Source organism: Macrobrachium rosenbergii, chromosome 41 (assembly GCF_040412425.1).
Source record: "Macrobrachium rosenbergii isolate ZJJX-2024 chromosome 41, ASM4041242v1, whole genome shotgun sequence".
Taxonomy (NCBI): Eukaryota; Metazoa; Arthropoda; class Malacostraca; order Decapoda; family Palaemonidae; genus Macrobrachium; species Macrobrachium rosenbergii.
In genome coordinates, this window is record NC_089781.1 from 97942988 (window position 1) to 97964370 (window position 21383).

The 21383-nt window shown below is 33.8% G+C and overlaps 1 long non-coding RNA gene across 1 annotated transcript in view; it reads left to right on the forward strand.

Moving 5' to 3' along the window:
• LOC136826538 (uncharacterized) overlaps positions 1 to 4656 on the forward strand; it is a 47243-nt gene extending 42587 nt beyond the window's left edge. The window contains exon 6 of the long non-coding RNA XR_010849647.1: positions 4520 to 4656. This is a non-coding gene — a long non-coding RNA (uncharacterized lncRNA). The remainder of the gene's footprint in view (positions 1 to 4519) is intronic.
• Positions 4657 to 21383: the final 16727 nt, after the last annotated feature.

Genomic DNA, 21383 nt, shown 5'->3' on the forward strand with positions numbered 1-21383 from the left:
GTCTGAGAGAGACAGAAAGAGAGAGAGAGAGAGACCCATGGGATGTCTGAGAGAGAGAGAGAAAGAAAGAAAGAGAGAGAGAGAGAGAGAGAGAGAGAGAGAGAGAGAGAGAGAGAGAGAGAGGGGGGAGGGAAAGAGAGAGGAGGGAAAAACCTCAAGTGATGAGAGAGAGAGAGAGAGAGAGAGAGAGAGAGAGAGAGAGAGAGAGAGAGAGAGAGAGAGAGAAAGGAAGTCCGAAAGAGAGAGAGAGAGAGAGAGAGAGAGGAGAGAGAGAGAGAGAGAGAGAGGGAAAGAAAGATAAAGAAAAGAGAGAGAGAGAGACCAAATGATGAGAGAGAGAGAGAGGGTGGGGAGAGGGAGAGAGAGAGAGAGAGAGAGAGAGAGAGCGAGAGAGAGAGGAGCAGTTACAGTATCCTCAAATGACCGACGGGCCACAGCTGGGAGGCAGGCAACAAGGTTATCATGGCGACCATTTGTATGATTATAGTCTCATTACAAGCGCCATTAAAGAGTGAGCGTTTGCTCTGGGCGAAATACAGGGGCGTGAGATCTGACTTAGCCCACCCACCCCTACCCCCAACACCCCACCCAAAACAAAGTTAAGGATACCAACAGAATTTGGAAAAGTAAATGAAACGAAGAATTATTGGCCCCCCTCAAAAAATAGGTGATATATATATATATAAAATATATATATATATATATATATATATATATATATATATATATATATATATATATTCCATAGGAGAACATATATATATATATATATATATATATATATATATATATATATTCCCTAGGAGAATATATATATATATATATATATATATATATATATATATATATATTCCTGAACATATATATATATATATATATATATATATATATATATATATATATATATATATATATATATATTTATATTTATTCATTTACATAAATATTATATATATATATATATATATATATATATATATATATACATATACATATACATATACATATACATATACATATACATATACATATACATATACATATACATATTCCTGCAGAACAATACCAACAGTTTGTCTAAGACTGTGGTTAAGCACTACAGAAAGCACCCCAGTTACGAAGAAAGCTCTCAAATTTTATCCTAAACGGTACAATGAGAGATCCTTACTTTATCAAACTCCATAAAAAAACTATAAAAATCTTTAACAATACAACAAGTATGAAAAATTCATCGCATGAATAATGAAATACCTTACAAAAAGTCTCCTCGAAATTAAAACCACATTGTAACTTAAAATGTGATAGGGAATTTTAATAATTTAAACTCTCTCTTTGGGAATAGCCACCAGTAAGACTAGTTTCTTTGTGTTTTTTTTTTTAAAGGCAACTTCCCAGCCATCTCGCGAGAAGGGTCCCAAAAAAAAAAAAAACTACGAACTTTGGAAATATTAAAACGGAAGAGAAATGGAAAAAGAGGAAATAGGGTAAGAAAAAAAAAAAAAAGTTGTTGGTTTCGTGAGATCAGAATTGGATGTTTTCCTTGTACTTTTAGTTGAGGAACCATTCCCGCTCCTTACCTACTTTACACACACACACACACACACACACACACACACACACACACACATATATATATATATATATATATATATATATATATATATATACATATATACAAACATACGTATTTATACATTTGCATATATATATATATATATACATATGCATATACATACATACATACGTACATACATAACTGGCATCCTAGATCTCCCACCACCACCAAAAGGGAATATGGAAGGAGAAGACTTCCAGGCTCCCTGATAATGAAGCTGGGTGCTCAGAAAAGAAGAGGAGGAGGATGGAGGAAGAGGAAGATGAAAGGGGGAAAGGAGAGAGGGGGGGGGAGGGGAGGGAGGAAGGAGGGTGAAAGGGAGAGGAAAGAACGACCAGGGGTAAAAAAAAAAAATTTCTACCTTACAGATTACTGTGATGAGGCTCTATCGTTCATGTCTTTCATTTCCATGTGGTGGAAAATCCAGAAACTCATCTCACGGGATTGGGACCCAAAAACCCTCGCGAGTGACAGATGGTAATGAGAGAGAGAGAGAGAGAGAGAGAGAGAGAGAGAGAGAGAGAGAGAGAGAGAGAGAGAGAGAGAGAGCAGAATATGCTTTCTAATGAGAAACCCATCATCTTCTCATCGGCGTGAAGAGAAACAAAAGAAGGCTGGAGATGAAAAGGACGAGAGAAAAGGGATCAGAGGGGAAATGAGAAATAAAAAAAAAATAGCAGTTGAATTTTAGGTAATTCAGACCTCCGTAAAAATATGGAATAAAAGACACCGTGATGAGAGGGCAATATACTTTAATTTGACTGGATTCTTATCATGAACTTCATGTTGCATAATTCTTAAACGTAGTAAATTATCGCAAAGAGCCCTAGGTAACTTTTTTCAAAGAGAGAGAGAGAGAGAGAGAGAGAGAGAGAGAGAGAGAGAGAGAGAGAGAGAGAGAGAGAGAGAGAGAGAATTCCTCCTACGACCATCATGTTAAATAGTTTTGAACGTACGGAATCATATCGAAGAAACCTAGGTAACTTTTTCACTGACAGAGAGAGAGAGAGAGAGAGAGAGAGAGAGAGAGAGAGAGAGAGAGAGAGAGAGAGAGAGAAAGAATTCCTCCTACGACCATCATGTTAAATAGTTTTGAACGTACGAAATTATATCGAAGAAACCTAAGTAACCTTTTTCTATGAGAGAGAGAGAGAGAGAGAGAGAGAGACCATCAGTTAAATAGTTTTGAAGTACGAAATTATATCGAAGAACCCTAGGTAGAGAGAGAGAGAGAGAGAGAGAGAGAGAGAAAAATTCTTTATACGGCCTTCATATTACATAGCATTTGAACGTAAGAAACTTTCGTGAAGAACCTTAGGTAACTTTTTTCAGAGAGAGAGAGAGAGAGAGAGAGAGAGAGAGAGAGAGAGAGAGAGAGAGAGAGAGAGAGAGAGAGAGAGAGAGAGAGAGAGAATTCTTTCTACAGCTTTCATATTACAAAGCATGTGAACGTACGAAATTATCGTGAAGAACTCTAGGAAACTGTTTCACTGAGAGAGAGAGAGAGAGAGAGAGAGAGAGAGAGAGAGAGAGAGAGAGAGAGAGAGAGAGATTCTTTCTACGACCTTGACATTACATGGCATTTGAACGTACGAAATTATCACGAAGAACTCTAGGTAACTTTTTCCAGAGAGAGAGAGAGAGAGAGAGAGAGAGAGAGAGAGAGAGAGAGAAATCCATCATAGATGAGCTCAAGGATCTCCTGGCCGACTCCGCTTTGATCAGAACCTCTCGGGAATACGAAGTTTCTTAAGGGTAATTATCTAATTGGAGATACGTTCCTCGGACGTCACTAAGTATAAAAGCCCTTGATTCTGAAACGGTCCATTTGAGAGATAGAACTCCTCCCCCCACCCCCACCACAACCCCTCTCTCTCTCTGTGCCCTTCCACACCCTCCTCCTCCACCTCACTTTGCAACCCACCCGTCTCTCTCTCTCTCTCTCTCTCTCTCTCTCTCTCTCTCTCTCTCTCTCTCTCTCTCTCTCTTTTCCTCTTCCTCTTTCCTCTTCCCCAAGCTTTATTACCCTCCCTTTTGTGACTGGACAAGTGAAAGGTGCGTGTTTGACGAAAAGGATTTTTCTTACCCTTTTCATTCTGTGATTGGGCTCGAATCAGATGCTGGTGTGGCCTGAATGGAGGCAAAATGTCCACCTCTTCTCATCGCTCTCGTCTTTCTGCATTTTTTTTTTTATATTTTCGAGATCTGTGATAACCAGGCGATTCCTGGAAAGCATTTGAAGTTCACAGGTTCACTCACTCGTAACCTGAAGAGAAAATATTACCACGATTTTAGCTTACGAATTCGTCATATTTTTCGAACGGATGAAACCTGAAATTGTTTCTCCTTTGCGCGGAAATTACGTTCGTTACGGGCTTTGCAGATGCCAAGATTTTGGAAGGTGAATGTCGCGCCCAGGGTACTTTAGATAATTTCCTGTGCTGGAAATAAATATACCTACTGTGCAATTATGTCCAGTCGTATGCACAGACATTTAAACATAAATTCTCACCCCCTCCCCCCCTTCTCACCACCACTGCAAATATATGTAAGGATGACAGATAACTACCAAATGATACATTAAATCGCAATTCTTAGATAAACAAAGCAACACGCAAAGACAACTTGTCAGGAAAGTAGGTAATATTCAGGGCATGACGACCTAACAGGTAGGGGAATATATAAAACGTTCATTAAAGCATTTTGGTAAAATATAAGGGGCCGGGAATATAAAAAAAAAACTGTATTAGATCTTTTTTGGAATAAGACGGGGGGAGGGGGAGGGCCAAGAAGTGCATGTGGATCCAGATGCTTAGGGTGAAACTCTAATCGGGACGGAGAACCTGAATGGCTGAATAGCCAGGGGTGGACTGACGAAGAAAATGAGAAGACTTTCTTTAACAGGTAGCCAAAAGATGAAAGGGTCTCTGAGAAAACCATCAAAAGAATAATGAATCCGAAGCGAGGCTGAAGAAGAAGAAGAAGAAGAAGAAGAAGAAGAAGAAGAAGAAGAAGAAGAAGAAGAAGAAGAAGAAGAAGAAGAAGAAGAAGAAGAAGAAGAAGTAGGAGGAAGAGGAGGAGGAGGAGGAGGAGGAAGGGAAGGAAGGAAGAGGGAGAAGAAGGAGGAGGAGGAGGAAGGAAGATAGGAGGAGGAGGAGGAGGAGGAGGAGAGGAGAGGAGGAGGGAGGAGGGAGGAAACCTTCGTCTGAAATTGATTGAGCAAGAAGAAGAGTTTCGAAACTGAAGGAGAGGAAATGTTTCAGAGGGACTTAGAGAATGTTATGGAAGTGAAAATTGTAGGAAATTTAAAATTTGAAATTTTAGTGAATTGAAAACGTGAAAATTTTGTCAATCTAAGAAAGTATTAGTGAATTTAGATTATAAAATTTTAGTGAGTTGAAAATGTAAACTTTTAGTAAATTTAAAATGTAAAACTATAGTGATTTAAACTGTAAAATCTAAGTGAATTTAAAATGTAAAATTATAATGATTTAAATGGTAAAATTTAAGTGGATTTAAACGATAAAATTATAGTAAATTTAGGTTGTAAAATATAAGTGAACCTAAAATGTACTGTAAAATTTTAGTGAATTAAAAATGTAAACTTTTAGTGAATTTAAAATATAAAATTATAGTGATTTAAATGATAAAATTATAGTGCTTTAAATGATAAAATTTCAGTGAATTTAAAATGTAAAATTATAATGATTTAGATGGTAAAATCTAAGTGAATTTAAGTGATAAAATTATAGTGATTTAAATTGTAAAATTTTTATAATCTCAACCGTTCTTATCCAATATTCGTCCTCCCTTATATAAGAATGCATGCATCACGAACAATATTAAGTCCCTAAGAAGTATTATCACCTTTTCGATTCCTCAAAAGAAATTCTTCTCAGAAAGGTTAAAAGATTAAAGTCCTCCTGGACCTCGTAAGGCCCATAGGGCCGGCGCTGAACTCTGGTTTCTTAGGACGACAGCCAGTGGGAAGAAGCCCGTTGCCTAAGACGTGTGGCCAGTGTGTCACTAGGCCCACTGTTTAACACCCCAGTCCGGGGGCTGGTACCTATTTTCTTACTAAACCTCTGAAGTTTTCAGACCGCTAGGTTGGCGGGCTACCGGGTTTATGCAATGGCGCCATACCCAAGCCACGGGATGTGAACCCTGGTCCTCTCGACTGGTAGGCGAGAACCTTTTTTTTTTTTTCTTAGAAAGAAGAAGGTAAAAGAAGGACAAGAAAAAGAAGGAAGTTGTTATTTGGGAAGACATCTTAATCTCATTACAAGGGGGCGCCATTCACGTGGCTGGTGGGACGTAGTCGACATAAAAGGGGAAATGATGAAATGGGAAAAGGGTCCATTAAAAGGTGACCAGGATGAAGATCAATAGAGGTGCATGAACCTTTAGAACCCTTCTCTCTCTCTCTCTCTCTCTCTCTCTCTCTCTCTCTCTCTATCTATCTATCAATCTATCTGTCTATCTACCTGTGTATATATCATTCTCTCTCTTATTTGTGTTAGAATTGTTCTCTCTCTCTCTCTCTCTCTCTCTCTCTCTATTTTTTATTAAACTGTGTCTACCTATGTAAACCTATTAGTGTTAGAATTGCTGCTGTTGTTTTTTCTCTCTCTCTCTCTCTTCTCTCTCTCTCTCTCTCTCTCTCTCTCTCTTAATTGTGTTAAAAACCGTTCTCTCTCTCTCTCTCTCTCTCTCTTTCTCTCCTATCTCTCTTTCTTTCTTTGTTTCTCATTTTTGTTCCTCTTAACTCCAACTCAACCTATTTGCAATAGAACTGTTCCTCTCTCTCTCTCTCTCTCTCTCTCTCTCTCTCTCTCTCTCTCTCCTCTTTCCAAGCCATTCGTCTCTGGAATGACCTATGCGTCATTATCAAGGTGGAAAGAGCGGTTGTTTGGGGGAGGAAAATTGGATATACCGAAGGCGAGTCATATATTAGCTTGTCTTCTTCAGTTAATTGTAATTCTCTTCTTCTTCTTCTTCTTCTTCTTCTTCTTCTTCTTCTTCTTCTTCTTCTTCTTCTTCTTCTTCTTCTTCTTCTTCTTCTTGCGTTCACTTCCTTCTTTCACTTTTCAGTGAGTCGTCTTTTTTTTTTTGTAGAATGATGAAGTTATTATCAAATTTTGCCTGCACAAAGTTTATTTGTTTAGCAAAGTTAGGACAAAATCGATTAAATCTATCTTAATAAATATAGTAAGTTATATAAAAAAATTAATTACATTTTACTTATCAATGTAATGTCTAATCATTTGTAATTCTTTCTTCTTGCGTTCCCTTCCTTCTTTCGTTTATCTGTGAGTTCCCCTTCTAAGTTACAGTGTCTAAGTGTTCTAAATATCTAACAATATATGAATATTTTAGATATCTATTAGTATCTAAGTATTATAAATATCTCATAATATTCTCCATACAGTCTCAGATGACAATAGCCGATTTTCTAAGGAATTTTCATTGAATATTTATTTTTCAAATTACTGTTGAATCAAGTATGCCATTTTAACGGAAAATTTCATACAGATGTTATATCAAGAGTAATAGAGCTGACAAAATTATCAGGTCACTCCATTTTCTATTGTTAAATGAAATTGAATTTATAATATATCAGATACGGCATATTTCACCATATTCATCGTGAGGAGTATAATTAAACATTTGTTATTATTATTATTATTATTATTATTATTATTATTATTATTATTATTATTATTATTATTATTATTATTAACCTTAAGATTCCAAAGAATATATATAAAAAATAACTTTGGAAAGCATGGCATAATAATAAAAAGAAATTTAAAGAAGATATAAATTAATCATTTAAAAGATTATTAATTTCCTCCCAGGTTTCTTACAAAAAAATAAAAATTATAGCAAAATCTCTCTCTCTCTCTCTCTCTCTCTCTCCTTCTCTCAATCTCTCTCTCTACTTCCTCCCAGGTTTATGTAAAGAGAAAAAATGGATATTAAAAATGTACCCCATTCTTATCTCTCTCTCTCTCTCTCTCTCTCTCTCTCTCTCTCTCTCTCTCTCTCTCTCTCTCTCTCTCTCTCTCTCTCTCTTACTTTCCTCCCTGGTGTATGTAAAGAAAAAATTGATAATAAAATGTACCTGCATTTCCCTTATCCAAATATCTCTCTCTCTCTCTCTCTCTCTCTCTCTCTCTCTCTCTCTCTCTCTCTCTCTCTCTCTCTCTCTCTGACTTTCCTCCCAGGTGTATGTAAAGAACAAAAATTGACAATAAAAATATACTCACATTCCCCTTATCAAAATCTCTCTCTCTCTCTCTCTCTTCCTTACCTGTTGCTAAGTGGAGATAAACCATTGAGGGTGGGAAAAAAATAAAGCACTATTTTCAAGATCCCATGAAAAGTAGGTGCTCAGACTTAAGTCAAGATTTTCACTGGCATAAACTCCTTTTGAGATGCATTTCAAAGGGCCTCTTGCAAAATTAATTCCCCCTTTCCTCGACACAGAAAAAAATAAAAAACAAAAAAGGTTTTTGAGAAGTTTAAAGGGATGGAAATTTCTTAAGGGCAATACGAAATTCAAGCGTTTTTGGTTAATGTTGCTCTGTCAGAATGTCATTCATGGCTAGGAAGTTTATTTATGTTTTCTTCTAGTCCTGTTATTTTTTCATTTTGTCAGTATTCATAAGTGACTTGTATTCTTATGGAATGAATACATAAATAAATAAGTGGATAAATAAATAAAAAAAAATAGTGTCAGAATCTCATTCATTGCCAGGAAGATTACTTGTCTTTTCTTATGGTCTTGTTATATATATATTTTTTTGTCAGTATTCATAAGTGACTTCCATTTTTGTGGAATGAATACATAGAGAAATAAATAGTGAATAAATAAATAAATAAATAAATAAATAAATAAATAGGTAAATAGATGAATTAGTGGCAAAATCTCATTCTTAGATAATAAATATATTTCCGTTTTGTTATACTCTAAAATATGTTTAAAGAGAACGGTAAAGTATTAAATAAATTAAGAATGCGTCAATAATCAGTTGAGAAAAAATTACCGATTATCCCTTATCTCAGTCTATCTATCTATCTGTCTGTCTATCTCTTGTCTATCTATAAAATTAAGCTAAAGGTTTGAACATTGAAAAGCTCTAAGGATATTTATCTCCAAATTCATGGCGGAATAATATTGCTGTGAAATTTCAGTCGATACATCAAAATACCTCTTATATCTATCTATCTGTCTATATGTCTATCTATCTCTCTATCGCTCTATCTATCTATTTATCAATAAAATTAAGCTAAAGGTTTAAACATTGAAAAACTCTAAGGATATTTATCTCCAAATTCATGGCGGAATAATGGTGCTATGAAATTTCAATCGATACATCAAAATCCCTCTAATATGTCTCCATCTATTGTATCTATCTATCTGTCTATCGATCTATCTATCAATCAAGCTATCTATCTATGTATCTATCTATCTATTTGATCACTCCACTCTAAATCCAACCGTCCTAAAATTATTCACTTTGCACTGCATAAAAGTAATTACCACAAATACCTTTCACGTCAATTCGGGAGGGCAAACCCGACATTCCTCAAATGTTTTTGAACCAGACTGGTGTAATTATTAGCTGTACATTGGAATTTACCGCCGGGCCAGTAATTGCTTTCCGCCTAATCTATGCGGCGAGCCTTTGATTGCAGAAGTCTGGAAATGTGATTACCCCTCATCATAAGGGCAATGGTTCCTGCCGAAAATAACCGGATCGCGAAAATAGCACTGCTAGCTAGCATTCTAGGAGATCGGTTATTTTTGTGATACAGGAGTGAGTGAGTTTGGTTGGAAAGCGTTCCTGTTTTTCGTAGGTTCTGTACAAGTGCGTGAGTAGAGTCAAGTATGTTACTATATATATATATATATACATATATATATTTATATATTTATATATTTACATATTTATATTTTATATACTTATATACCTATATACTTATATACTTATATACTTATATATTTATATAGTTATATAGTTATATAGTTATATATTTATATATTTATACATTTATATATCTATATATCTATGTATCTATATATCTCTATATCTATATATCTATATATTTATATATAGATATATATATATAATTATATATATATATATATTTATAGTTATTTTTATATATTTATATATTTATATATATAAATATATATTTACATATATATGCATATGTATACACAATGTATATATATACGTATATAAACACATATGGATATATATAAATTTTCCCTATGAGTAACTACCTGACTTGACCATATAAAACTTATATATAAAAATATTCTCAAATTCTTTACAAAACATGCAAAAATTTTATTCCTGCTGACACATCAATTCATTAATATTACACTCCCCTTTTCATTAATAAACATACCACCATCTTACCAAAAGCACGCTTGACTTTAATCCAACCTGCATATTTTACATAATTAATCAACCAGCTTTCTGAAATGCCAAAACACCTGTTTTCTCCCACACGTTAAATCAAACTGCTCCACACACTCGCTACCTCACGAGTTTGTCCTAGTCTCCTTTATATGTTAATAGAAGTCGTAAAGTGGATTATCTGTTGGCTCTCGATTTCCTGCGGGGAAAATTTACTGCCCTCTGGTTCTCTCCAGCTGATGAAGTTCGTGATTTTATGATGATGATTATTATTATTATATTCTCGCCAACGAGCGAGGTTTCAGGGAGATGTAATGGTTTGATTGCACCTCAGCTGAGTTTCGGTAAAGACGTTGGGTTGTGTATGCGTGTGTTTATGTATGTATGTATGTATGTATGTATTTATGTATGTATATATGCATATATATAAATACACACACACACACACACATATATATATATATATATATATATATATATATATATATATATATATATATATATATATATATATATATATATATATATATATAAAGGATCTCTGATTATAAAAGCCCACTAATATGAAATACTTAAGGCCTTAGCTACAAAGTAAAATATCGAGTGGGGAAAATATAATCATCATTGTTATAAAAAGATAGAATAAAATTAAACATTTCTGATAATTATTACAAAGTAGTATATTGACTGGAAAAAATATACAGTCGTTGTTAATAAAAAAATCGCAGGGAATTGAATATTTTTAATAGGTATTCTATTTTAGTATAGATCAATAAACAGAAACAATTCAGCCAGATTTTAACCATTTCTCTCATTCTTAAACGTCGAGTAGATATATTTATACAGCTGAGTGTAAATAGGTGTGACATTTACAGGCATTACAGCAAGCATTTCCCACGAAAGGAAGCAATTTACAATAAGAAAAAACCTTCATTGCACCCGCTGTCATGCCCTTGAAACTTAGGAGTCAAGTCTTCTATTCAGTGTCTCTGAAGTCGGAAGATAAACATTCCTGAGGACCGTCTAGTGAACTCACTTCTGTCCAGACGGAACTTTCAAGGTAGTCGTCTTCAGTGACTCTTATTGGCCCCTGTTTGTCTCCATTAAGGACTAATGTCCTCAAGAAAGTTGTGTTCTGTTGAAGCCATACTTACACGATTACCAGAGCAAAAATATTTCCTGTCTTCTGAGCAAGTAAGTGCAATAGGATTATAGTATATGTATATGTATATATATATGTATATGCATATGCATATGTATATGTATATATATATGTATATGTATATGTATAAGTGTGTGTACATTTAATATATATGTATATATACTAGCTGACCAACGCGGCGCTGCCGAGGAAAACTCTGAATGACAGTCTACGTGGGGAGGGAGAAGGGAAAGGGGGAGGTGGAGGTGGAGGGGGAGGGGAGGGAAGAGTGAAGAGGAGCGGGAAGGGGAAGGGGAGGGAGAAGGGAGAGGGGGAGGGGTTTGTGTTGACGGTCCGACTGACAGCTCTACTTTTTTTATGCGAACGTTCACCCTTCGAACAGTCATGGGTGAACTGACACGTATTACTGTGATGACTGTCCTTACTATCCAGGTATTACTGAGCTGTCTGTCACCTTTAACCAGGCATTTTTGTGCTGTCTGTCACCTTTAGCCAGGTATTACTGTGCTGTTTGTCCCTTTTATCCAGGTGTTACTCTGCAATTTGTCCCTTTTATCCAGGTATTACTGGGTTGTCTGTCCCTTGTATCAAGGTATTACTGGGTTGTCTGTCACTTGTATCCAGGTATTACTGGGCTGTCTGCCCCTTTTATCCAGGTATTACTGGGCTGTCTGTCCCTTTTATCCAGGAATTACTGGGTTGTCTGTCCCTTGTATCCAGGTATTACTGAGCTGTCTGTCCCTTTTATCCAGGTATTACTGGGCTTTCTGTCCCTTCAATCCAGATATTACTGTGCTGTCTGTCACCTTTAACCAGATATTACTGAGCTGTCTGTCTCTTTTATCCATGTACTACTGTCGTGACTGTCCCTTTTATCCAGATATCAATGTGGTGACTGTCCCTTTTATCTAGATATTACTGTGCTGTCTGTCACTTTTATTCAAGTACTGCAGTGGTGACTGTCCATTTTATCCAGATAACACTGTGGTGACTGTACCTTTTATCCAGGTATTAGCGTTGTGACTGAAAAGCATTTTCAATAATATATTTCTATGGTCTCGAGTACATGAAATGAGATATGATAAACCCGTAGAGTTTATTTTTTACCGCCTAAGTTACAACGGTAAGGGGAAGGGGGATGGGAGAAAGGGAAGGGGGCTGGGGTATGGGTTTGAAACCTGCACTATTATCTAAGTTGGGTCAAATGATGGCCACGTGCCAAATTTTGTCGAGATCGGTTAAGCGGTTCGGATTTCTATAGCGCACAAACATACAAACAAACATACAAAGATACACATTCACTTTTATATATGATTATATACAGTACATATGTATACAGTATATATATATATATATATATATATATATATATATATATATATATATATATATATATATATATATATATATATATATATATATATGTATATATATATATATATATATATATATATATATATATATATATATATATGTATATATATCACATCACTTCCCACTCATCTAAATGATTGATTGATTGATTCACCTCTTCCATTAAATTACGCATGCAGCACCGCCTTCGCCGAGGTACCCTTTGTATTCATTATTCCTTCAAAATCTATATATAATCAATTTTACAGCCCTTTAACGCAGCTTCTCTCCCCTCCCAATCTTTATTAAGAACTTGAATGATATTGCTTTTTGTTCCTCTTTCTCTCTCCCATATGTTTACCTCGGTTTCTCTTTGCTTTGCAAAATACCTCTTTAAGTAGATTGCCTGTTTTTCCCCTCGAAGCTTGTGAGGGAATAATTATATTGTCTTAGGGGTAAGGTTTTCATATCATGCTTGAAGTTCTTATATTGTTCCAATGTAATGATTGGGTTAAATGGAATATTACTGTTAGTTTATATTTGTTAGAGGTAATATCATTTTTTCTTTTATATTTCCTTCTTGGGGTAGAGTGAAATGAAACGAGGTAATAATTATCTGTGTTCTATGTTTGTTTTCTATTCAATGTTTTTCAAAGACGAGTGACAATGATTTCAGATACATATTTGTTAAATGGGATACATAATCAAGTCATGGATCTCAAGATTGTATTTAGAACAACACAAAGTATAAATCACATCAACTAAAAAGAAATAAAAGACTGAATTAATATCTATCAGTAACTCTGAATACAATGAATTAGGAGCTAAACATCCCAGAATGAAGCCAATCAATACGTATCTGTGACCAGTTGGAGACAAAGCTTAGTAACTCAATCTCTTATCCAGTTCTTTTCTCGCAAAATAATCTTTTCCACTTCATTCTTCAGGTTTCCTGGGGACTGGCTCCTTCTTCCAGGAGAGAGAGACCATTTCTCTTCATTTTGGCTAAAATGACTGTCTTGTCTCTTCGAGCACTGGGTGCTGGCGTTGCTATCCCAAGGCGAGGACAAGAGTTTTAGTTCTATCTCTGTATCGAAGCCAGGTATGTGAAGAAATGGAGAGAAATATCTCACGATACGAGTGTAGTTAAATTTATTTTTTTACAGATTATCTGTCTATAATTAATATATTAGTGTTTCTAGACAGACTATAAAGAAAAGAGGGTAGATTTTCAATTTCGTATAAAGTAGATGGTAAAATGATATGTAAGTAGAATCATTATTATGGTTATACAAGTACAAACAGTCACTACGAGTTCTGGTAAATTTAAACATATTTCATTTTCGCACTGAACTTTTTATGTATTATATATATATATATATATATATATATATATATATATATATATATATATGTATATATATATATATATATATATATATATATATATATATATATATATATATATATATATATATATATATGTATATATATATATATATATATATATATATATATATATATATATACATATACATATATTTCTTTCACTTAATTCTTCACGTTGCACCGCCTTTAACTAAACAGCCTTAACAACAATGTACCCTTAAAATATTGAATTCCTATACATTTTACACCCACTGCATGTGTCTCCAATACACCGTCATTCAATACCGCATTCATAAAACTAAACACTTGCCAGCACTTTTGGAAGGTTACCTTACATAATTAATACCTGCGTCTAGCTATCAATCAATTTTACAGCCTGCAACAGAAACGTTCCACTCTCCCTCTCTCGTTATCAGCACCTTGAAATTTATTGATTCTTGTCCCGCTCCCGTGATTTCATCATCGTCTCGTTTATATGATAATCAGCCTCGGTGAGCAGATTGCCTGTTGCTCTCGGTATCCCAGGGAGGAAATTTACTGTCTTTCCCGACGATCAAGGAGAAGCGATGCGAGAACTTCTTCTTCATCTTCTGCTGTTGTTCTTGTGGAATGGTTGCATAAGAGGGGGAATATATCGTTGCGAGATTGCGCCAAGATGTTTCGGAATCAAAGGAATGTGTTGTCGGGGTTTTAGTTTTCTGTAAAAGGAAACTATTGTGCCGGCTTTGTCTGTCCGTTCGCGCTTTATTCTGTCTGCGCTTTTTTCTGTCCGCCCTCAGATCTTAAAAGAGACTGAGGCTAGAGGGCTGCAAATTGATATGTTGATCATCCACCCTCCAATCATCAAACTTACCAAATTGCAGCCCTCTGGCCTCATTAGTTTTTTAAATTATATTTAAGGTTAAAGTTAGCCATAATCGTCCTTCTGGCAACGATATAGTATGGGCCACTACTGGACCGTGGTTAATGTTTCATGGGCCGCGGCTCATACAGCATTATACTGAGACCACCGAAAGATAGAGCTATTTTCGGTGGCCTTGATTATACGATGTTGCGGCTGCACAGAAAACTCGATTGCGCCGGAGAAACTTCGGCGCCATTTATACCTTTTTTTTGCGTGTTTGTGCCTTGTTTGTGCCTTGAATTTCGAATGAATTGAGAAATGCTAGTGTTCTACGTACTCTTAATTCTGTGGTTTTTATCTAAACCTTTTCATTTTTTTTTAATTCCGAAACTACTTTCGTTTACATCTGATCTTTTTTGGATAAATGGACCCCTAGAATAATTTTTTTTTTTTTGATTTAAGTATAATCGCTGTAACAACTGTAATTGTTTATATATACACACACATATATATATATATATATATATATATATATATATATATATATATATATATATATATATATATATATATAGATATATATATAATAATGTGTGTGTGTGTGTTTGTGTGTGTGTGTATCAAAGAAACTCTGTGAAATATTCGAAACATCTGCGTGAAACGAGCAAATTCCAAATCCCCATCAAAAGGATGAATAACTGTGTATGACCAAATCTCTTATTCAGTTCTCTCCACCAAAGTGAATCCTCTTCGGTTCTTTGTTCAATAGTTCTAACGATCTGCCCTTTGTCCGTGGGATATCTTTTCCTTTCTAACAAGAATTGCCGACTCGGGCAATGAACAATGATTGTATTGCCTTCCTAAGTCGAAAACAATCTCAGCTTCTCGTTACATTCAAACATGGTAACGGAATGGGTGATAAAGTTATACCTTAATATACACTCTGTTAGGCACTTGGATACAATCTTCATAGCATAATGGTTAAATGATTTTTGCGTAATATGTGTTCAAACCTTTTTATTTTTTGGTGCAAAACCGAAGTCTATCACCGACTCGATTTTCTCTTAGTAAGATTTATTCTTTATTGTTCTTAGTAACATTTTTACCCCAAAGATATTAATTTGCGTCGGTTTCTTAAGTTTATTGCATGTGCTTAATGTTTATATGGTCACCAACTCAAAATAAAAATAGTACAATGTCAAAAAGAACGATTTCAATAGATGAAAGTAAAATCCATTATACCTCGATTTGAAAAAGTAAATACAAACCATTTATATTTATTTATCTACTTATTTTTGTTAGGTTGACTTTCCAGTAATATGCCTTTTATAGCTGTTTGTATTAGGTAATATTATTTATATATAATAGTATACGTGAAGAAAAATTTGCAGAATTCTTAATTCTGTATGCAGATATTTGGTGATTTTTTCTTTGATTGATCAAAAATAGACACGCACAGATTTTTATCCTATGTATATTTTCTACAAATTGGCTTCCTAATGAAATGCAGTATATTGCTATCTATTTCAGCCATGACACAATAATGCATATTACGTTCATTTTAGGTGGTGAGGGTAAGGTAGCATATGTAACGTATCTGAAAAAATGTGCATATGTTTTTTATGTCTGTGTCTATTTTATCTTTGTCAGAAACGGCTCAATATGAACTGCTGAAAATATTCACTTACAATTTCGTATGTGCGTTACATAAGCTATCAACGGAGTCACTTTCATAATGTAAAAGCAATGCGATTTTCATACTAGAAAATTTAAATCTGCGAGTAAGTGAAACATGAGTATTAGAGTCCTTAGATTTTATCACCTTGCATGAACTCGAGAGTGTTTACATGAAGATCAACTTTGCTCCGTAAGTTACATTTTTGCATTTCTTAACGTTTTGAGGACTATTTTTTTTCTATTGGATCTGTAATGTTATGTTTTTATCTCACCTGACATAAAATCTGTCAAAATCTGTTCATAATAGGTTTTAAAGGGTCACAAAAATTAGAATATCAAATTAGGTTCTAGGAATAAAAAAAATTAGTGTTCTCACTTTCACTTGATATTTGATTCTTACCTATTTTATTTGAATTAGCTATACATTATTTAAACATGATATATATATATATATATATATATATATATATATATATATATATATATATATATATATACATACATACATACATATACAGAATCTAATAGTATACCAAAATGCTTATCAAAGGATTATCCAACCAGAGACGAAAAAATATAGTCACGTCTTACGTCACCCACTCCCCCACCCCCTTCCCCTCCCCTGCCAACCTCGTGAGCCAAGCCTCCGTCTGAGCTTCAAAGAACACGAAAGATAAACATTACTAAACGCTCCCTCGTAAACCCCACACTCTTCCTCCAACACTGGATCCTGAAGTTAGTCCTCTTTGAAGTAGCTCATTTGCCTGTACTCAGCGTCATTAGAGGCTATCAGGGCGAGGAAAGTTGAACACATGGTCGTAAGGTTGCACTTTTACGCTGGTATTTTTAAAACTTGACGATTCTCTGATGGCGTGGTCATTATCACTGTGGCTGTGCGTTCGACATTCCTGTCTGATATGACAAACAAAAATTGAGAACGTGTATGTATATATATATATATATATATATATATATATATATATATATATATATATATATATATATATTTATATATATATATATACATATATATACATACATTCATGCATACATATATATACATATGTTATATATATATATATATATATATATATATATATATATATATATATATATATATATATATATATATATATATATATATATATATATATATATATTTATTCCCCAGTTCTGTAGTTTTTTTCAAGTTTCAAAGTTCGATACTCATCTCTTAACCTCATTCCCTATTTAAAATGGCTGTTTTTTCGTTTAGCTATATTTATAAAGTAGCTTTTCAGTACAAAATGATTCGCATATGTATCGACCTACCGTTGGTTTTTTCTTAAAGTTTACTTAAATTTCGGTCAATGAGAGTTAAATCACCCTTACTCGATGTTACTAGTTCCATTTATGTTAGGCTTTAATTATAATTACTCTTGATCAATATGATGATTACGATTAAGATTATAATAAGACTACTTTTTGTATGATTTTCTTCGTGCTTTTGTTGTTCTTTGAAGCCTATAGTTTTTTTTTTTATTTCTATAATGCCACTGGATACTCCCTTCAGATACTTTCATAGTTCCTTTTCCATAAATATTAATTGATTTTTTAAATTTTTAGTTCCCATTTGCACTTGTCTATGTTTGCTTGTAAAAGTCCGGATGTTAATCAACTGAGATAATGATTAACAACGGTAAATATCGCAGCTGAGAATGATATCTGACCCTCCAAAATTAGTATTAATATGTATTCAGGATCCATCTAATGTACACCGATATTCCAAAAACACTGCTTAAATAACTGCAGCTTACATGAGGGCGTTGACATCAAGTATATGTTTACAGATTTTTATCAAGCTGATGCGTCTTAAACATTGTTTTTTATGAAGTTTGATATGCTTAATTATTCATTTTGCAAAATTATGCAAGAAGCTGCCCAACTTTTCAGTAATCTCTTATTGTTATTATGCACTAAGTTTAGATACGATATCGTCATGGGATATCTTGCTAAGAATTTGGTGTTATATTAAGCCAATAACCTGAAAATGGCAATCAATAACTTTTTTTTTATATTTTAATTTATGGTTCCATCAGCTTCAAAACTTATACATGTAAAAGCATGCATCTGTAAGAAAAGGAAGATTTAGAAATGAATAATAACTAGTTTTTTCATAAATTATGTTCTCACTTTTTACAATTATTATAACCTATATTGTATTAAAACAAATTTAATTTTCTTTAATTTGACACCTGGAAAAATTGGTTACAGAGCAGTCATGCAAGTATTATTAGCTGACATTCCTCATTACGTGAAGAGCTCTGACATTTTAAGAGGCTCGCAAAGACGTCAGATTTGCTTATGATATCAATTATTAGGTTCTATCACTGAAATATGTCATTAAACATGTCTTTTGTTACCGAAAAAGAATGCTGTGGATAAGTCGTCTTCTTCTTCTTCTTCTTCTCTTCTTCTGAGAGAGAGAGAGAGAGAGAGAGAGAGAGAGAGAGAGAGAGAGAGAGAGAGAGAGAGATCAGATAATCAGTCAACGAGTTTCATTCAACTCCGTTATTTCCAATTGCATCAAGAACACGGATACCATTAGATAATGAGACAGGGCAAACATCTTGTTTCTTTCTTTTGTCAGAACCGAATGTCACATCTACTTAATGGACTTTGAGTCGTGACTACTCTCTTTCCCAAATCTTCTACTTGAAAGATGGATACCCTCATGGAGAGATACTCTAGCGAATGAGATTTCGCTAATTTTTGTCCATATTTTTGTTTAAACAATCGTTGCTGATTTGGGTTAAGCTTTGTCTCCAGAGATTGGTTTATACTTTCATACATAATGTTTGCTTATCCTGATTTGTGGTTATCTCCAGCGATTGGTTTGTTTTCATACAGAATTTTTGCTCAACCTGGCTTGTGTTTTAAACAATCGTTGCTGATTTGTGCTTAAACTATCTACAGAGATTGGTTTAGATTCTTGTAAAAAAAAATTTTGCCTAACGTGATTTGTTTAAACAATTGTTGTTTATTTGTGTTTAAACTATCTCCAGAGATTGGTTTAGACTTTCATAGAGAATTTGTTTATCCTAATTTGTGCTTGAACTATCGTTGCTGATTTTTGTTTAAACTATCTCCAGAGATTGGTTTAGATTTTCATAAAGAATTTTTGCTTATCCTGATTTGTTTCAACAATCGTTGCTGATTTGTGTTGAAAGTCTCCAGCGATTGGTTTAGACTTTCATAAAGAATTTTTGCTTATCCTGATTTGTGTTTAAACAGTCGTTGTTGATTTCTGTTTATCTCCAGCGATTGGTTTAAACTTTCATAAAGAATTTTGTATATCCTGATTTATGTTTAAACAACAGTTGTTTATTTGTGTTTATCTCCAGAGATTTGTATAGACTTTCATAAAGAATTTTTGCTTATCATGATTTGTATTCAAACAATCGTTGCTGATTTGTGTTTAAACAATCTCCAGCGACTGGTTTAGACTTTCATAAAGAATTTTTGCTTATCCTGATTTGTGTTTAAACAGTCGTTGCTGATTTGTGTTGAAACAATCTCCAGCGATTGGTTTAGACTTTCATAAAGAATTTTTTCATATCCTGATTTTTGTTTAAACAGTCGTTGCTGATTTGTGTTTATCTCCAGCGACTGGTCTATATTTTCATAAAGAATTTTTGTGTTTAAACAATCTCCAGAAATTGGCTTAGTCTTTCATAAAGAATTTTTGCTTAACTTGATTTGTGTTTAAAGAACTGTTGTTTATTTGTGTTTATCTCCAGGATTTGTTTAGACTTTCATAAAGAATTTTTGCTTAACCTGATTTGTGTTTAAACAGTCGTTGCTGATTTGTGTTTAAACAATTTCCAGCGATTGGTTTAGACTTTCATACAGAATTTTAAGCAAAAATCAGGTTAACCATTCTTCATGAAAGTCTAAACCAATCGCTGGAGATTGTTTAAACAATCGTTCCTGATTTGTGTTTAAACAATTTCCAACGATTAGCTCAGACTTTCATAAAGAATTTTACTTTTTTTTTAGGACGTTCGTTTCTTCGCCATAAGCGTTTATTTCACCCCAGGTCATCCCATTATTTCCCCCTCTCCAGTCCCAGACGTCGGGCTACAAAAGAAACCCGAATATTTCCCCTCACTCGATGAAAGCGAGAGGCGCCGAGCAATGGCACCTCCCCATGACAATAATCTTCACAGAAGGACATTTTTATATCCCTGATATAGGCGATCTATTGGGACGTCTCTCCATTTCGGCAAAGGGACCCAAATGCGATCCTGGTTCAATAGACTCGGGGAATTTTCCTTCAAGAGATGATTCTTTCGCTTCTTTTTCATATCTTTTTTTTTTTATGGATAACCACGAAGCTTTTTATATTACGTTTCAGTCGCCTCTTTTTTTAATAATAGCCTTCTTACATATCAAGAGGCGTCTCTTTTTTTATTATTACATTTCGGTAACCTTTTTTAATAATGGTCTTCTCAAATATCACATGTTACATAAATCTTGAATTTGGTGAATCATCTTAATACATTCATTTATTTCATTTTTATTTTCTGGCTATTTTTAATCCTGGCTTTTCATTGATGATACGAAAGAAGAAATATTGCTTTTATCAGACTCTTTTTTTTCCTACAAGTGGTTCAGTTAAAAGAAGGAAGACACAAATAATAAATTGATTATCTTTATATTTCAGGGAAAATTTTCAGGTAACTTTCTGATGTAAGCTTAAGTGAGATACCATGATATTAATCATGGTATCTCATTTATTTATGATATTACTCATAAGTAAATAAATAAATAAATAAATAAATAAATAAATAAATAAATAAATAAATAAATAAATAAATAAATAAAAATAAGTGACAAAAAATAAATAAATAAGTAAATAGATAAATAACA